This window comes from Dromaius novaehollandiae, chromosome 16, assembly GCF_036370855.1.
Source record: "Dromaius novaehollandiae isolate bDroNov1 chromosome 16, bDroNov1.hap1, whole genome shotgun sequence".
Lineage (NCBI taxonomy): Eukaryota > Metazoa > Chordata > Aves > Casuariiformes > Dromaiidae > Dromaius > Dromaius novaehollandiae.
Genome location: NC_088113.1, coordinates 11,426,511 through 11,439,978, shown reverse-complemented (window position 1 = coordinate 11,439,978; position 13,468 = coordinate 11,426,511). Strand labels below are relative to the sequence as shown.

Below are 13,468 nucleotides of genomic sequence, written 5' to 3'. Positions count from 1 at the left end.
TTGCACTGACTAGTGGTAAGCATTAATTTATGTTTTCATTTCGTTCCTGCTTTGATCATTTAGGGGAATAGTATCCACTGATCTGATCAAGTGTAATAGTGCACAAAGTCTCACTGAAGCTTTTCCTTAACTTGTAATGGTGACAAGCACTGAAATCAAAGCTCTTTCTGCACCTGGGAAAAGGGAATTGCATATGCTGATAAAGATTTCTTGATACCATAAAAATAGACTATTGCTCTTCCACTGCAAGTGGATTATTAATCTTCCTGTGAACTCATGATACTCAGTGACCAAAGGAACATTGCAGATGTTTATGAGCATTTAACTCTGGAGAAAAATGTGCTCTATTTCATTGCTAAGATCCATAATATGCTTTCTTTGCCTTGATTCAGCATTAGAAAGTTCCTCTGTCTCCCTTTTCTTCTGTGATACATCCACCCATCTCAGTTTCCATATTGTAAATATCATTTAGGTTTTAATTTTCCAATGTCTTCTAGTGTATTTTTGACACCGAATCAGGATGCAGTAAAAATACGATGTTCTTAACAGCATACTGAAGATGAAAATGCCTCCCTCCTCCAAATCAGCACACCAACTATGCTGCTACTGTCTACAAATGTAACAGGAAAACACAGTGATTAAGAATCAGCCAGAACGTCTGTTTAAAGAGATTCTGTCACTGGGTCCTTTTCTTCCCCCTTCCCCTCCCTCCTCTTCTCATTCTGCCCACTAGAAAAAAAACACTAAAACCTGAAGGGATTCTCTCAGATAAATTATGGACTTGATATTGGCTTCTTCAGACTCCTTTGCTTTTCCCTTCTGTAATATTGGAGAAGATTAAAATTAACTTTACTGTATACAAATATTACTGCCGTGATTCTCCTGGGAATAGCATGCACAGTGTCCTCTGAAAAGTGCACTCCCAAAATTCAAAATTTAATTCATAGCACAATGCCTACTTCAGGACAAAATGCCAGACTCCTGAAAGCTTTAGCATTTTCTCTGCTCTGCTTGCTGAGGGACTGCTATTCCTAGAAGAATTCAGCTCTGTAAGATAAGTGTTAATACATTATTTCTGTAGATCTCCAGGGCCTGAAGTTTGAATTTAATGCTTTTTATCAGCATGGTCCATGAAGCATGGTTTGAGGCCAATATGTGACTCTAAGGAAAATGAGTTTAGCTCCAACTCCCTAATCCCTGCATAAGATCATAAAATCACCACACATCACTCAGTACTGTTTAGCGAGAAATGGCTGTCTCTATAGTAGTAATAAAAAAACTGAATTACAGTCACTGGCTCCTCAAAGATGATGGCTCTTGCAGGTGAGGAACGTGATTGCATATGGATAGGAAGCAGTGCAGCCAATACAGAACTATAAACTTTGTTTCACATTGATGTTTGATTTCCAACTCAGAAATCAATTTTCGAAAAAGAGGAACACATACACACACTTTTATGCATAATAATTCTGGGTCAAATTCATGCTCAGCTGTAGGTATAAATCCTGAGTAACACTGGAGTAACTCCTGATTTAGACTTATGCATCTTACATAATTTAGACATGGTTTATTCAGTTTATTCACATGCAGTCACGTAAATTCAAATGTAGAGACAATTGCTGAAAAAATTAATGCTTTCCATAAAATTCATTGAATTACATATGCCAGAGAAGGAAAAGAGGTGAAGAGGTAAGAGTAAAGGTGTACTAGTTCATATGAATTGACTCAGTTATTTCAAATGTTGGTGCAACCTCTCTTAATTAGATGCAGCTGAATTTCACTAACACAGAAAAGCATATCTAAACTCCTACGGAACAGTCAACAGCAGAAACCTGATGGTACGTGTGCCCATGCAGAGCACAAACACACCACTACAACCAGTCACACCTAAGCCTCCCATTTAGTAGAAAATACCTAAACAAATGAAACATTTCCGATGATTTGATGGAATAGTGTTGCATGGCTAACACCCCTGAGAGAAAAAATGGAGGGAAAATACTCTCAACACATTATTTCTTACAATTTCTTCTCAGAGGCCTTTGTCTTCCCTTAAGATTCTCCATGTAGCAAAGGAAGAACTCAATAGAACATTTTCATTTCTCTGAAGCAATCTTAAATATTTATTATTCCATTATGTAAACTTGTAAAGAACCTTTCCTTTCATCTCAGTAGGCTTTGGACCAAACCCTCAGATAAAGCCAATAAATTGATGGAACCCAGCATTGCACAGATGTTCTTCCTAGAAATCTAGTGATTACAATCAAGCAAATTCTACTCCGGGCTACTCTCAAGTACAACTCCTAAATTCAACAGAACAATTCTAGTGTTTAGACATCAGCAGAATTACTCCAGATTTACCATAAACAGAACGGAGCAGAATTTTGTTTAGTTTGTTTACATAAAGAGTTACAGAAGCTTAATTTAAGAAGCAGTTCTGCACTGATGTTTCAAAACAAAAGGAGAAGCCTGTGAAAATCCTGGTGCAGGACTTGCTAGTTTGACCACAGCCACCTGTTAATATGTCCAAACAGCAAACTAGATTGGTGTGGGAACAGAGCTATCACACAGCTATCCACATCTGACTGTGTATATTTAGTTCAAAGTTAACTAGAAACAGATTTAAAGTAAGCATATTAACCACTGAAATCTGAAATAAGAGTAGTAGCTACAAATAGAGTTACTCTGTTTAAACTAAACCAGTACAATCTGTGTGTAGACTAGGTCTAACGGTTTCTGCAATTGCCATTTGAACTCAAGTTCAGTGATTATCTGACTCCACCCCGCATAAAAAAAAACAGTATCAATGTGGCACAGAATTTTTGGCCATGGGTGTCAGATCTCGATAAGGACATCTGTGCATGTAGAACTATTTTAAACTGTGCTAAATAAAATATCAACATTTAAAAAAAAAAGACATAAAGTGATGTTCAAGTAGGAATTTCAGAGTTCAATAGTGATATTTTGTAGAATATATTATTTAACACCCTGGATTAAAGTGAATATACTCATCTGAAGGATGTCCATATTCAATAATTCATTAATAAGTATGAATATGTAATTATCATATTATTAATATTAATTATTCAGTGCAGCTATGCTGTAGTAGCTTTCCTCTAGAAGGGTTCATATGAGGTCCAGCCCAGGGAACGCCAGTGTTCTTTTTCCAGTCTCCCTCTTACAAACGCGAACACAGTCGTTATTGCCTTACCTCTTGTTCCAAGCCAAGTCGCGTGATTCGGTTTCTCTCTTCCCACGCTCTGCCACCCCTACTTCCTTGTCTGACCTCTCTCTGGACAACTTTTAGTGTACTTCTTTTTCCCCTTTCAGCTTTAAGTCATTTTTGTTACCATGCTTGAATTTGCACATTTCCTGCCTACTCACTCGACAGAAGGCTGAATGCTTCTCCAGTTCCACTCTAGGCATGTGTGTGTTGTTGTCCCTCTGAGGTCAGGGTATGTCCTCTCCAGTGAGGACCTATGATGACAGGCAAGATTTCAGGCTAAAGTAAGCAGCTAGAGTCTGTAGTGCTGCCTGCATGTGGACAATTGTATTAGAGATCTCTCACATGATGGGAGGAAAATATTTTTAAACCCTGATTTTTTTTTGAGACATAAGGAAAAGCCTTTTTAACACAAAATAAATTGATTGACTTACATATAACCATCTGCCAGTGAGCGAGCATAGACAGGAAATAGTGATGCATGCATCTAAACATGAGCAAAGCCTCAAGAATGCAGGAATTTTTTCATATGTTCATTTGAAAGTTATAGACAGTCATTTTAAGGTGTGTTCCCGGTCAGAGATAAAACAATCGTAATACCCACAAGCACTTACACAAAAAGTAATATTAACTCTACTAAAATAGTTTCTTCTACATTTGCTTTTGGGAAGGGGGAGAGGTAGAGGGATTTTTTATTTCCTATGTTTTTATATAGCAAGAACTAACTTGGTCCTTGGCTATAACTGCTGCCCCACTGAAATTGTGTCAGTGATATATCTGGATCCCAAACACATCAAATAGTAATGACAAGAAAGAATTCCACACCGTTCAGTTCAGGTATGGCAGCAGAAGACAAACTCGGGGGAATAGGGAATATTTTCTTTCAAATGCAAATCTATGTGCAGCAGGTAGAGTTTTGCCATCTGAGGAGAGACCTGTCTTTTCATTCAATGCACGTTTCCAGCAGTAAATAGTAATCTTCCTGCATTGCCTTTTGGGACAGTTTGGATTTATATTCATAAAGATAAGCAGAGGATGCATCTTGGTCGATTAACAGGAGTGGAAGAAGCAGCAAAGCTACCCTTATTGCACTGCTGTTTTAAATGGAACTCAGGCAATACAGGACAAAGCATTCAGCTTGACAGCCTTTTCGTCAGTGCACATTACTGATCTGTGGAGCATCATGATATCATTGCACTCCTAAATTTGCACTGGTACACAGGCAGGGCACAGTCCAGGAAAAGGACCCAAAGCAACAGCAATGAGAAATATTGATAAAAATTACCAAGTGGGAGGCCTGGACAATTATTACAAAACTTAAAAAATACAAAATGTCTTGTTAGTGAAGTCAAAACAAAAATATTTTAATTGTACCTAATTGCATTATTATAATTCACACTTACGTGTGATCAGTTGATCACTTCTGTGATCAAATCACGTAAGTATGTAAAGATATATGTTTCACAAGCTATTCATATGCCCACTAACCGGACTTGCATATAGTCAGAGAAACTATGTTCAGTACTAACCACAAGACTGCATTCCCTCTTGCTATACAAGTGCTCGACCAGTTTGCCCTTATGATAAAGAGGGAAGCAACAATTGTTGGTAACTCTAATTTTCAGTCTGCTTTACTACCTAATTGAGTCAATAATATGAACTAAGTATTACCATAAGAAGGGAAAGTGATGGAAGAAAGTGAAACTAAGTTGCTAAAAACAGCCTTTTTTGCACAATTACTCAGGAGGTGGAAAACCCAGGTTCAGTTCCCTCCATGGCTAAAGATAGTTGAACCTCCCTGGAGTGTACCCTAACTCTTATGCTATAGACTATCCAAGGATAGGTATTCTCAACACTCTCCAATAAAAGCTGTTCTTTACACAGGCTAAATGAAGAGTCACTTGATCAGAGACTATGTAAGTATAGCCAAAAAATCAGAGCATTTAATCCTAACAGGCCAGGCTTGGTTCCCAAACCCCTACACTTAACACAGCAATTGTTAAGACATAGGTCTGCATCCTGAGAACTGCCCCACTCAGCAGGCTAGAGCATCATTCTAACACACTTTCTCTCTTCTCTAATAAATATTAATTTATTTATGAAAAATGAAACAGTTTGCACAGAGTGACTGAAAAAGCCACAGAAACCTCTACTGCCTGCCAGTATGGCATTGTGAAAGCAGAGAGCTGAGTTCACATCAGCCACTGGAGAAAGAAATCCTGCCTTGTATTATCCTAAAGGAGGCTACTGGGTAGAGGAGAGCTGTAAGGGAAAATGTTTGTGTTTCCTTCAGTTGCTGTGCAAAGTCCAAATCTGGCAAGAATGTGTGCTGCTTGGAGCAGGCTAGGCAAAACAGACCAACAAATATCAGCGTTATGAATTGGAATAACAGACACAAAAATTGTGCCCATCTCTCTGATATTCACAGACTGAAATGGTTCTTCACAGGCACATGTACAGAAATGGACATTTAAGTTGCTACAAAACAGATATTTAAGCTCCCACACAACTTTATTAGGAGGCAATTATGCACCTAAGAAATGCAGAAGCCTATAGGTTTAGATGACGGCTAACAAAATGGGTTTCAAAGATAAAATCTGGGTCCGAGTTACATAGAGCCAAATAGTTTGAAAACCCAAACATAGCATGCTTGACATGAAGACATGAAGTTCAGTATGTGCCCAGGGCACATATAAAAGAGAATCCTTCAGTGAAGGAGACCAAGGACAAAACCTAGGGAATGCTGTGAAGAAGGACAATAAAGTATACTCCACAGGAAAAGCATATAACATATTATCACTGCAGATTTACAAGAAGAATTTAAATTATTAGTGGAAATGATAATGCAGAGAAGTCATCAGGGAGTAATGAAGACAGTAGAATGATCCATGTGATCTTCTCTGTTTCTGCCATTAATGATTTGAAGCAACATGGAATAACTAAAAGGTCTCTCTCTCTTGATTAGGGTTAGAGCCTTATCTAATTATGAATGATTGTGCCTTAGATCAGACATCACAAACAATGATCAAAGCTAAGATATTCAATATAAACGGCCTCTGTAGATGCTCTATTTGATTTGCATATTTTCAAATTAAAGAAAATTATGGCCAGCACTGCTGGCATTCATTCCTAAGCATTCAAGTTTTACAAGGTTGCTCCCCAAAGCCATTGAACTATTCCTGGCTACAAGAAGCAAACACTTGGCTGTATCATTAAAAAAAAAAAAACCAACAAACCCCCCCCCACACACACAAAGAAAACAAACATGCACGTACACGCACAAGCTTCCAGAGCTGTTCTTTTAGGAATCAGAAATTGTGGATTGAATCCAAACAATAAAAGGATACATCATCTTAATCTGATCTTTAACTGAACTCAGATGGAACCCTCCTAAACCTTGCCAACCTCTGTGTAAATACCTCTTACAAAATAATATATCAGCCTATGAGCTAGCAGACATGACAGAGTACAATGTAAATTTTCTGGTGCCCGGAGCCACTTCTTTCCTTTTTTCTTTGTTACTGATCCTGTTGCTGCCTGATAAACAAATTAAGTTTCTCAGAAATTGCTAAGTAAAACATGTAATTAGCATTCCAATACACAAAATTGCTGCCAGCCCACTCCACTGGTTTGAGAGCTAGGAATACTCAATTAATAAATTATGCTTCTGATACTGACCTTGGACCATCCCTACAATGAATTTGCTACTTATCTATTTCACAGCAATGGTATGAAAATTGGGTCATACAAAGTTGATTGAAATTAGTTTGAGTTTAGTTTGGAAGACAGAAGCTTAGTGAACTATAACTGTGATGGGAAATATGTGAGAAAGGTAACTTACCCTTGACCTGCACAGTATCTGTCTTTGATAAGCAGGGAACAGCATAAGAAATCCTGTGAAGTGAGAGACCAGAAATGTCTTTTGATTCTTTTTTCTTAAAGGTGGGCCAGTGTGTTAAAACTAGAGTGTCTTTTGCTTAGGCAAAACAGCTTCATTTTCATATAGATAAGATGGAGAGAAATGATAGTCATTTTAATCGTAAAATATTGGTGTAAGGTTAAGTAAATAAATCAGTGATAGTTTGATATTACTGTGACACCTATTAATGAAGCAATAGTAACCAATAAAATTGTCCTGAGACAGCACCTTACCAGATTTTCGCTTCGCTATTCATTCATGCCTGGAGTGTCCTAGAGATACATATCTTTAATGCATGATTTATCACAGTGTGATTTATCAGACATGCATAGAAGATACAAAGCATTCCACTGCTCTACAGAATGCAGAATGCTGCTAGATCTTACTTAACTGAAAGATACTATATTTTCACTCAGACCTGATAGTTTTCATAATTTTACCTGCAGGTCACTGAATTTACCATCTCCAACACAGCACAGTAACAGCGATGCTAGAATTGACCAGGTGGCCCTCGTACACCCTAATTCTGGCCTCTTCTCTCCTATAGTCACTCATGACAATGGGGAAACTCTCCCACATCTCACCACAGACTGCACAAGAAGATGTAATTTTGTCTGCCACAAACTACTTTAAAGATGCCTAGGATACCCAGAGATACTTGGTACAGTATACCAACCTCTGCTGGAACAGATTCCTTACAAGATATTTCCATGGCTACTGAGGCTTGTCACAGTGGGTGACATTAACCCTACAGACACTCTTGTAACATAATGCAGCTCTTTATAAGACAGCAAAACAGGGACCAATCAGACTGAAGGTTTCACACATTTCTCTCTATTTCTCAAGCCTTAAAGAGTTTCTCTCATTGGAAGATAGTTTCTGTGAACTTCATGCTCCAGGAAACGACTTCAAGTTAAGAAATGGTAACTCACTTCCCTCCTGCCACTGCTGTTAGTTTTCACATTGCAACTGCAAGTGACATCAGTGTTTTAGATGAGACCATGCAAAAAACTGCAAGTGTTATGAGAAAAAAAGAGTTAACAGTTACTTACAGAGTGTAGATTAAAAACTAGTCAGATTTTCCAAAATCTTCTTAAATTGTTTGAGTGTTGATCAAGAATTATGGAATTCTTTCCCAGCTGACCATTGTGGGGTGCGTCTGAGCATCTGATGGCACTCTGAAAAAAAAGCAGGTGCAAAATACAGGAATTAGGCCAATCAGGTATTACTGTCCTCATTAATATGCATCAAGGAAGACGAGTATGTCCTAGAGCTTGACAAGAGATTAGCAGTCTTTGCATGAGCAAGTACATGTCTGGTATTCCTTTGGATCCCCATTGTATTAGTTTAACAATTACTAACAATTCCCCTCCTTGCATAACTAGAAAAGATTTGCTTATTCATGCTGACAGGTCAGGGTACAATCAAAAACAAAAGGTCCCTATTGCAAAAATACAAATTACCATTTTAATTAATATATATTTTCTTTAAAGGAGTAGAATCATTTCCTTTGAAAATGAACGCAGTACTGACTACAGTCATATGAATGGTGGGACAAGTTCAATCAACTAAGATCAAATCTGACCAAGGAATATATTTTTCAAAGGGAATATATTTTTCAAAGTATTTCACAAATACTTTTAGACACCGGGAAGTTCACAAGACTAGCATATATCCTATCAGTCCCAGTCTTTCAATGTAGTAGAGCTTGTAAATTGGACAATTAAAACAGGCAATTAAATGCTATGGAAGCTAGTGAATGCTACTGGATTTATTAGCTTCCTCTATTCTTTTGGCACTTTGGGCCCCTCTAGCTGCTTCCACAACGGAAATCATTCTTCAAAGGAACCAAAGCATGCTCACATCTAAACATCTGATAAAGAATACTAACGGTTCTCAACCTGAGAAGGTAAAATTAGAAAGTATCTCTCAATTATTAAAAAAAATATACGAATCAGAGACATTTGCAAGTAGGTACTAAACTGGAAAAATCAGAATTTAAACCAAATAGTTCTTTTGACAAGATTCAGCAAGAAAATTCCAGGAAGGTTAGAGGTCTTGCAATATTATAGCTATGCAGTGTTCAAATACAAGCTGCATCACAAACAGAATGGCCCTTATTGAATTACAGATACCTTCACCTTTGGAATGTACAAAATTACAATTTATGAAGGAAAGAAACCAATATACAAAAGCTACTATAGTAACCAACTGAAATCATACAGCAAAGGGACCACCATTCTGCAGAAGCATGAAGTTCATCCAAGGAGGAATACAAAAATGGAACTGAAAAAAAAGATTAAGCTGCAGCTCTTCCCTATCAGCATTTGATTTTTAGAAGATTTATTTTGTATTTACCATGTTTTTCAGATAACATACTGAATTTTAATGCAACTGCATTATCTGTTACAGATAAAGTAGAGCTGAAGTCTTTTTTTAATAGTGATGTTGTTTTAGGACTGTATAAAGTTTTTAGGATTGAAATTCAAGGTATAAAAGGGCTATACTCTAAAGTAACAGTGTTTTGAAATAAGAAAACCATCTCTCATAAACTAGGCACTAGAAATCCCTAATTACAGATTTATAGACAATTACAAAATAATTCTATCAGTAGACTTGAAACAGTGTAGCTGTGTTAATAATCTGACAATTCATCAATTGCCAAAATGCGTGTCTGGAGTTTCTAGGTTGGGAGTTTGGACAGGAATGGGAAAGGTGAAAAAGTTTGTGACAGTGAGAACCGTTAGAGTAAAAACAATTTGAAGCCCAGGTACAATAAAAAGTAACTATCAAGAATTTCCAAGAACTATCATAAGCCCAGTGGTTATTTCAGACATCTTAAATTATTTCTGAGACTCTTAAATATTATGAGACCATTCAAGCAAACTGATCTGGTAGTATACTAGCGAGTATACTGCCTAGTATAGTTTAACAAGTACTAATACTTTATCCTATATAGACCGGAAAAAGTGTCCTCTTAGGAAATGAATCAAGGGGAGAAAAGCATGCTCTCAGAAATAACGACACAGGCTTAGCTAAGGGGAGTTCTTATGGAACCTACAGAAATAAGGCCCAGCGTATACAAATCAAGACCAGCAGGAACACCAGCAGCATACGCCAGTGAACAAGGTTCTACAGCACATGTGCAGTGTGTTAAGTTTCAAAACTAAAGCAATTTTCAGTTTAAACAAGAAACTAAATCCTGTGACAGATTTTGATTACTCCAACCGGTAAAATATTGTCCAAGAGTAATTGAAGGTTCTTCCAGTGGTCATATTATTTGGGGGGGGGTTGGTTTTAAATTTGTTTAACTGGCATACAGAATGAATTTGGATACTGTAAAGATACCAAAGCATCCTCCTTTAGGCTATATTTTTTGATTTTTTAATACCAGCTTAGGAACAACAAGTTAGAGGAATTACCAATTTGGCTTATAAACAAAAACTACAACCACCTAGAGGTGAATAAAGAATTAATCCTTCAAATGCAGAATTAAGGAACTGGATTGGACTAGAAGTTTCTGAGGTACAGGAGTGTGAATGCTGAATTATATAAATAAGACAAGACTGAAAGACATTAAGTGTGTCTTACCGGGAGTGAGAGAGGAGCCTGATGAAGTGATTCATCCAATTATACAGGAAATCTAAGGGTTAGCTACAAGCAAAATTTGTCATTTAGGATATGCATGAAATAGCCCACTTGTTTAATGAAATCCCGAATAAGATGAATGGATTAAGTACAATAATTATTCAATAATGATCAGGCAGAACATAAATCTGTATGAAAGGAAATAATTTCTTTGGCCTATGGTGAATACACAATGAATACTGTCTTAAGGCATTAAGATTCCAAGCTTAATTAAAAATACGCAGTATACGTACTTCTATTTCTTCACTGTTTTTCTAATGGACAGAAATCCAAAGATAAACATTTGCAATCATTTCATAAACTTCCTTAAAAGGCAGTTAGATCCCAAGGAACTACAACATCTTACCCAAGCCACAATTTTTATTTTCTTAATAGAATTTGTTCTACATTAACATCCCAAATGTCTTTCATTCATTGTATTCCTAACAGAGTTTGACCCAGACATGGATGTTTTTACACAGCAGGCTACCACATATTTTGTCATTTTTCTGACATTTACAAGGAACATGTGCAAGTGCTTCCTCAGAGAGAAACTCAAATTCAGAAAGCACAATGTAGATATTGCTGTTCTCAGGAACCCACAGGTGTGACGCATTTGGCACAGTAATGTTACCTGTTGTTTCAAGGAAAACGGTAACGAGAGAAACTAGTCAGAAAACGTTTGCCATCACCTTCTGCTGTGTGTCCAGTGAAGTTTACTAAGTGCAACAAGACTAATGGACAGAATAATATACAGTGCGAACAAGCAGAATTGCATGGTTACGAAAGATTTACAGTTTTACTGTGATGGGACTAACTGTCACCAGTCACCACTTCAGATTTCTATTTTGTTCTCAGTAAGCCTTGATCACACAAAATTTTCCCATTCCTTTTTTCTTTTTTTAAGATAGCTGCTATGAATTAATATGATTCTGAGAATTTAACTACATTTAAGGCTACATTTAAGGTACACATTCCATTAGCAAACCTATGAATCAACAGACTCCAAAATGATAGTGATAGTGATTCCAAAACCCATGTATTAACCCACATTTTTAATGAAAGACTAGAACTAGCAATACCTATCTGGTTGAGAGGTGGTATAAAAAATGGGAGACAGATAGAGCGATTGTTTTTATAGTTAATATTGCTTTATAACACAACAAAGTATGATTTAAAAAAAATGTGTAGATTTAAACTAGTAAGATCATTCTGGTTCTCTTAGTTAGGAGGCAAGGATAATTCTTTATATTATTTTTCTTACAAGAGGGACCTCTCAACTGCAAAGGATTTTACTTGTGAAATGGACAGTGTCTGTTTTTGCTAATTGTGGAAGAGGGTAATAAATCCTGTGAAAAGATAGGTCTTTGAAAAGATAGGTCTTGAATATATTTGGTTTATTTTTATGATATATAAGTGGAGTGTGTTTTGACTAGATAAAGGATCATGGAATTTGTAAGAGACAAAATGTTATTATTTTAATGGCTGAATATTGGTGTAAGATTAAGTAAATAATGAATTTAGTATGATTTAATGTTGCTGTGACACATATGTTAATGAAGTTATGGTAACCAACAGATTTACTCTGAGTTTACTGTGAGATTATATATGCCATACATATAATTAATGAATATGTAAATTAGCACAAAGAGAAAATCAATGTTACAGAATGATTTCTTACAGCTGTTCCCCAAGGTCACGCTGCAATGCCTGCTTTACATCTGTTTCAGACTAGTTTGACTGGGCATACAAGAGCTCCTGTCTTTTGATCCTTTCCGTAAGGATACCTAATGCCTTCCTATTTGCATTTTGCAAAAAACCAACTTCCCTATAATAATTTAAGCAATATTTTTTGTGACCATTCAGACGGACAGACTTAGCAAATCTAGCACTAACAAACTAACTAAATAAACAAATTAGAAGTGGTTATAAGGTCCAGGGAACTGCACAAAAATTTCCCTAAGGGCAGGGCTTGCAACAGTTTGAAAATCTCTAAATGGGACATGGCAGCAAGGGCATAGGCTAAAGAAACGCAGGCACTCTAAGTGACAGTCCTAATAACAGAACACTGTGACTGCTTCTCACTTTCAGATCACTAAAGCAGAGGATTGAACTCAACATGTTTAGTCCTGTAAGGACTACAGGGCTGGATGCAGACTTATGTGTAAGGTCTCCTGCTACACGTTTGGAAACCTACATCCCAACAGATGGTTTCAATGGAAAAGGGATTGGGTAGAGGGGGAGGTTTGAGAGAAGACAAAAACAGAAGTGTTAGCCAGTAAACTTCTCCTTACATGAGAGTAGGTAAATGGAAACACTCTTTTCCTTTGGGTTGAGCAGTAGCTATAAAATCATATGCAATAACGATACACAGCCATGGTTTATACACAATATGCTGCCTGCCAACCATCTGACGTATGTCCACAGGAAATTCAAAAGTTATAATTAGGGCCAACTGGCAGAGTGAAGTATGACAATGCCTTCAGCACGTAACATAATCAGTGCTGTTTGCTAGAAGGTAGTTAATGTTGTGCCTTAGAGCTCTGAAAGCTGCCTAGCCTGGGGACAGCATGGTGTGAATGCACAGATAATTCAGCCTGGCAGTGGGCCTGAGCTAGAATATCTTTGCAGGATCTGGGATCTGTAGAAACACGATGCTGAGATGCCCAGTGACTCTACAGGTTGTCACAAACAGTCAAACC

General features: G+C 37.1%; 1 long non-coding RNA gene across 7 annotated transcripts in view; it reads right to left on the bottom strand.

Moving 5' to 3' along the window:
* LOC112986976 (uncharacterized) overlaps window positions 1-13,468 on the bottom strand; it is a 276,385-nt gene that overhangs the window by 212,251 nt on the left and 50,666 nt on the right. For all 7 annotated transcript variants that reach the window (XR_010391885.1, XR_010391886.1, XR_010391887.1 and 4 more), the window contains exons 4-6: window positions 10,731-10,793; window positions 8,192-8,317; window positions 7,062-7,114 (exon numbers count right to left, since the gene is read on the bottom strand). This is a non-coding gene — a long non-coding RNA (uncharacterized LOC112986976). The remainder of the gene's footprint in view (window positions 1-7,061; window positions 7,115-8,191; window positions 8,318-10,730; window positions 10,794-13,468) is intronic.